Source organism: Mesoplodon densirostris, chromosome 20, assembly GCF_025265405.1.
Source record: "Mesoplodon densirostris isolate mMesDen1 chromosome 20, mMesDen1 primary haplotype, whole genome shotgun sequence".
NCBI lineage: Eukaryota > Metazoa > Chordata > Mammalia > Artiodactyla > Ziphiidae > Mesoplodon > Mesoplodon densirostris.
Window position 1 is genome coordinate 32,561,148 of NC_082680.1, and position 6,896 is coordinate 32,568,043.

The following is a 6,896-nucleotide window of genomic DNA, read 5'->3' on the forward strand; positions in this document are numbered from 1 at the left end:
ACTGGATTTTGCCTCCTTTTCGGTTCTCAAAATTATTCAAGCAAGCCAATCATGTAGCGCTGCAGGAACCAAGGGTCATCCCACCCTCTTGTCACTACAAGGTTGCATCCCACTGTCCCTGTCACTTCACTCTATTCCAGGCTGCGGCCCCCATGTGGCCCTGCGTGCTGTGAGATGTCCCCTTTCCCCAGGCTGTGAGCCTTTGTCGCTCATAAACTGCTGTCAGGGTCATCTGCCCAGTGTTGCGTGTCATGTGTTTGGCCATCTCATACTATTAAGGGCCGGGTGAATAGGAGGTGCTCAGAACAGTCCATTTCTTCAACAAACATTTATCAAGACTTCTTGGGTGCCAGGTACTGTGCTAGGCTAGGGCTATAAGGGTAAACAAGATGGATACAGCAAGACTCACATGCTCTAGAGAGGAAGACTGACAAAGAAAAAGGCAGCAGAGAAAAGAATGCAGTCATCACGGGCTGCGATAGGTGTTATAAAGAATAGACAGAGAATAGCCTAGGGTAGCAGAGGAAGAGGGAGATGGGGGTGGATTTACATAAGGCGATAATGGAAGACTCTGAGAAGGCGATCCAGGAAGACCTCAAGGAAGAAAAGGAGCAAGCTACAGAAGACCAGGGGAAGAGCTTTCCAAGCAGAGGAAACAACATAGTCTAGGGCCTAGAAAGCAGGGTGTGTCGGGGATGAGGAATGGCAAGAGATTCAGCTGGAGACCCAGGAGGAGATAAGATAACAGAGATGTGCCTTAGTCCATTTCTGCTGCTATAACAAAAATACCACAGGCTCAGCAGCTTAAACAACAGACATTTATTTCCCACCATTCTTCAGCCTGGGAAGTCCAGGGTCAAGGTGCCAGCAGATTTGGTGTCTGGTGAGGACCTGCTTCCTGTTTCAGAAGACGGCTGTCTTTTCTCTGTGTCCTCACGTGGCAGAAGGGGCCAAGTTGGTCTCTGGAGTCTCTTTTCTAAGCGATCCACTCATGAGGGCTGCACACTCACGTCCTAACCACCTCCCAAAGACCCTACCTCCCACTGTCTCATTGGACATTTGGATTTCACACACAAGTTTTGAGGGGACGCAAACCTTTAGCCTATAGCACGGTGGTAAATGCATTTGGATTGAATGCCGCGGGAAGGCATTGAAGGCATCTGAGCTGCAGGTAACGATTTACAGCTTGAAGAGCTCACTTTCGCTGCTGTAAAAAAAAAAAAAAAAAAATGGATTCAAGGGGTGAGTGTGGAACTGGGAGACCAGTCTGGAGGTGGTTTAGAGTCGTTCAGGCCATGGTGGCCTGGACTAGGGTGGAGTTGAGAGGAGAAAGATTCCTGATATACTTTAGAGATAAAATCCACATGGCTTGCTTCTGGATCTGTTGGGGCAAGAGGGTAATGGAGGAGTTAAGGATGATCATGGGTACAGTAGGTCCCCTTCAACTGAACCTTCAGGTTGTGAACTTTCAAAGATGCAAACATGTGTTCGCATGTCCAATCACTTAAGTTAGTTCACATGTCTGGCGTACCTTGTCACATGCGTGCATCCTCTACAAGTGGTTGTGCTTTTGTGTACTTTACTGTACAGTACTGTATAGAGTACAGTAGTACAGTATCTTTATTTCAAGCCCAAGATGTCTGGAAGCAAGCGTAAAAGCAGCAGTGATGTAGCTGGTACTACTGCACTTTTCAAGGTACTATACTGTAAGATTAAAAATGTTTTATTTTTTGTGTTTGTTTTTTATGTATTATTTGTGTAAAAACTATTATAAACCTATTACAGTGCAGCACTATATAGCCGATTGTGTTAGTTGGGTCCCTAAGCTAACTTCGTTGGACTTAACGAACAAATTGGACTTGCGAACACACTCTCGGAACAGAACTCACTCGTATGTAGGGGACTTAGTGTATCGGTTTGAGTAGTTAAATGGATAGTGCTGTCGTTTACTAAGATGGGGAAAACTGGAGCTGGAGTAGGGTTGGAGGAAGGAACAGATTTGGGAGGGAAACTCAAGAGTTCCTTTTTGCCCTATTAAGATGTCTGTAAGGCAGGCCCCTAAGTGGAGAAGTCAAGTGGGCAATTGGATATGTGCGTCTGGAGGTCTGTTAAAAGTTTGAGATTGGATGCATAAAATCAAGAGTACATCATTCAGCGACTTCCCTGGTGGCTCAGTGGTTAAGAATCTGCCTGCCGGGAGGGTGGGAGGGAGACACAAGAGAGGAGGAGATATGGGGATATATGTATATGTGTAGCTGATGCACTTTGTTATAAAGCAGAAACTAACACACCATTGTAAAACAATTATACTCCAATAAAGATGTGAAAAAAAAGAATCTGCCTGGCAATGCAGGGGACATGGGTTCGAGCCCTGGTCCGGAAGATCCCACATGCAGCAGAGCAAATAAGCCCGTGTGCCACAACTACTGACCCTGCGAGCCGCAACTATTGGAGCCCGCATGCCTAGAGGCCATGCTCCGCAACAAGAGAAGCCACCGCAATGAGAAGCCCGTACACTGCAATGAAGAGTAGCCCCCGCTCGGCACAACTAGAGAAAGCTTGTGCACAGCAATGAAGACCCAACACAGCCAAAAATAAATAAATAAATACATTAATTTTTTTAAAAATGAGTACATCATTCAAAGTGGACTTACCCTCATGAGGTCATCTAGACAGGTAGGCAGAGAATGGAGGAGGGTCTTGTAAGAAGCCATAGAAGAAGGCCCGGACCCCAGAGGTGCGAGTGGGGCCTCACAGTTGGGTGTTCCTGGGGTTACTTACGTAGGGAAGGGGCCATTTGGTGCGATGATTCCTTCCCCCAGGAGATGCAAGTCAGTGGGCTCCTGGGGCTGCCGGGAGAGGGATGCTTGTCTTCTTGTCACGCATTGTTTGGGTCTCAGTACCTCAAGAGGGCTTTGCTGGGGCTCCCAAGTACGAGGAGTGACAGAGAACCTCTGCCCCCTGGAAGCAGGTGTGCATCCCAAGATACCCCGATGATGTCACATCTTGTGAGCTGCATTATTGGTTGCATGTTACTCTTTCTGCTCATTCCCCATTATTATCCCGAAATCTTTAGACATGCTTTGTCTGTGTCCATCTAGTCTCAGCTCTGCTATGGGAAATTAAACAAAAACGAGTGTGTCTACCCTGGTGTTGAAGAGTTGGGGACACGGAGCCTCCCAAGCTCAGCATGGTGGGGGCAGCAGCCAGCAGTGGGAGGTCCCTAAGACAGAAATGGGTCTCTTGTTCCAGAGCAGGGGTGTCAAGTTCAAGCTCTCCTCTCCACAGGGACAGGCTCACTCTACAGCCAGGCTTAAAGAAACCTGTTTTGATTTTTTTAGCGAAATCTGGTCTTTTCTTTAGAGTTTTTTTCCCCACGTTTGATTGTAAGGTCCATGAAACCATGCTTTAATTGTCTTTGCTCCTCGGTGTCCAGGTGGTAATAGGCCCTCCATAACTGTTAGTTTCATAGGTGAATGAATGTATATAAAGCATTGAGCTATGTACCCTGTGATCCTCAAAGCGTTCACAGTTCAGTGATGGGGACCAGATTTGTACACGACATACGGCAGAGAGACAAGAGCGCTGTAGGTTACCTGACAGAGCTGTGAAATGCTATTTGATCACAGAGGAACTACTTCCAGTGTAGGGGCATCAAGCTGGGGGCAGACTTCGTGGAGGAGAGAACATATGGCTGGGCTCGAGGGCTGGAGAGAATTTCCACAGAAAGGATGAGTAAGACATGTCAAGCAGAGGATCAGTGGGAACAAAGACATGGCGGGGAGGCATCCCATTTCTTCAGGGGGTGACCAGTGCAAGGGTAGCGTGTGTGGACAGGAGGTGGAAGTGTCAAGCCAGAGATGAGTGTTGGGGCCCCACTGAGAAGCCCTTGCAAATGTCATTCTCAGTGAGCAAGGCATCTCTCATCTCAGGTCCCCAAATTAATTAATTAATTAATCATTACCAGGAACCCCTGAGAGCTGGCACTGGCTTTTTTTTTAACTTTGTTAAAAAAAATTTTTATTGGAGTATAACTGATTTACAATGCTGTGTTAGTTTCAGTGTACAGAAAAGTGATACAGCTCTGTCTATATATGTATATATATGTGTGTGTGTGTGTGTATATATATATATATATATATATATTCTTTTTCAGGTTCTTTTCCCATATAGGTTATTACATAATATTGAGTAGAGTTCCTTGTGCTAATCAATAGGTCCCTGTTAGTTACCTATTTTATATATAGTAGTATGTAGGTGTTAATCCCAATCTCCTAATTTATCACTTCCCTTCACGTTTCTCTTTTGGTAACCATAGTTTGATTTTGAGATCTGCGAGTGTGTTTCTGTTTTGTAAATAAGTTCATTTGTATCATTTTTTGTTAGATTCCACATATAAGTGATATCCTACAGTATTTGTCTTTCTCTGTCTGATTTACTTCACTTAATATGATAATCTCCAGGTCCATTCATGTTGCTGCAAATGGCATTATTTCATTCTTTTTTATGGCTGAGTAATATTCCATTGTATATGCAGCACATCTTCTTTATCCATTCCTCTGTCGATGGACATTTAGGTTGCTTCCATGTCTTGGCTATTGTAAATAGTGCTGCAATGAACATGGGGTGCATGTGTCTTTTTGAATTATGGTTTTCTCTGGGTATATGCCCAGGAGTGGAATTGCTGGATTATATGGTAGTTCTATATTTAGTTTTTTTAATTTATTTTATTTATTTATTTTTGTCTGTGTTGGGTCTTTGTTGCTGTGCATGGGCTTTCTCTAGTTGCAGTGAGCAGGGGCTACTCTTCATTGTGGTGCACGGCCTTCTCCGTGCGGTGGCTTCTCTCGCTGCGGAGCATGGGCTCTAGGCGCGCAGGCTTCAGTAGCTGTGGCTCGCGGGCTCTAGAGAACAGGCTCAGTAGTTGCGGTGCACAGGCTCAGTTGCTCCCCAGCATATGGGATCTTCCTGGACCAGGGCTCGAACCTGTGTCCCCCGCATTGGCAGGTGGATTCTCAACCACTGCGCCACCAGGGAAGCCCTATATTGTTTTTTAAGGAACCTCTGTACTGTTCCCCATAATGGCTGTACAAATTTACATTCCCACCAACAGTGTAGGAGGGTTGGGATTGGCTTTTTATGGTAGAAAACTTCGCAGCAGCAAGAGCTGTTAAATGCTAGGATGGTTCATCAGTGGCAGCTTTAGAAAATCTTTTCCTGGAGATTTTCTTTCTTTCTTTGTTTCTTTCTTTCCCTTTCTTCCTTTCTTTCTTCCTTCCTTTCTCTTTCCTTCCTTTGTTCCTTCCTGCCTCCCTCCCTTTCCTTCCTTCCTTTTTTTTTTTTTGGTCACACCGCACGGTGGCTTACAGGATCCTAGCTCCCCGACTAGGGACCAAACCAAAACCCTCAGCACTGAAAGCACAGAGTCCTAACCACTGAACCACCAGGGAATTTCCTTCTGGAGATTTTCATGCCTGAAATAGACTCACCATTTGTCCATGATTTCCTGTGGTCTCTCTTAAAACCATGGGAATGTACTATTCGAGCTCCCAAGTTCTATATTGTTTGGTTCAACTCAAGAAATATTTGCGTGTCGACTTGTTAGTGACCCTGGGCATCACTATGACTGAATTCATGCCACCTCTCCTTGCCCTCAACATGCCTCTCTTCCTGGGATCCCCATCTCAACATAAGACACTTCCATCCACATGGTTGCCCAAATCAGAAACCTATGAATCAACTTTGATTCCTAGTCTCTCTCACCACTCACTTTCAATTAGTCCCTGATCTCTATCCTTCTACCTATCATTGGAATTTGTCCACTTCTTTCCAATCCCCCATCTTGGCTGCAGTCACAAGCATCTATCATGTGGATTACTGCAGTAGTCTAAATGCTCTCCCTGCCCCCACGCTCGGCCTTCCCTAATCCATCCCATACACATGGTCTCTCTGAAATGTCAGCCTGAAGGCATTTCACTCTCCCACTTAACATCTCTTAGGGGGCTTTCAGGCTTCTGAGAGAGGCAGGAGGTGGCACTTCGAGAAGCACTGCTTAGACCTCCCTGTGTGCTTGAATTCCATCTCTGCCACTCACCTACTTGCTTGACCTTCAGTAAGTTACTTAAGCACTCCCTGCAGTTTTCTCATCTGTAAAAAGGGGGTCATAGCAATGATTCATTTTAGGGTAGTTGGGGGGATGAAATGCACCTGGGTCTTTCCCTCTTCTATGAACCCTTAACTTTGGAGTCCCCCAACTCTGGGCCTCTCCTCTCTCTGTGGTCACTCTCTTAGTCATCTCAACTAGTCCCATGACTAAATATCCATATATATTGATAACTCCAAATTTATGTCTCTCTAGTTCAGACCTCTCTCCCAGACCCTAAACTCATATATATGGCTGCCTTCCCAACATCTCCACTTGGATGGCTACTAGAGGTGCAGTGTTTTATAACAATTAACAATTATTATACGCAAACTGTTGTATACAGAATGGGTAAACAATAAGTTCCTACTGTACAGCACAGGGAACTATATTCAATATTCTGTGATAAACCGTAATGGAAAAGAATATGAAAAAGAATGTCTACATGTGTATAACTGAATCACTTTGCAGTACAGTGGAAATTAAGACAGCACTGTAAATCGACTATACTTCAATAAAATAAATTTTAAAAAACAACAACAATCATTACAAAGCTCACGACCACCTGGCTCCTACTTACCCCCCCAATCTCAGTTTAGGAAAAAAAAAAAAAAGAAGAAGAAAGTCTTCATTCTTTCTCCTGTTCTAGCTCAGCTCTAGTTTCCTCTCTCGTCTCTAGAGCTTTCCACGTGTACTCTTCTCTGTCCTTTCCCCAGTGGAATCTGGAATCTCTTTCAGGTTTCAGTTTAGATGG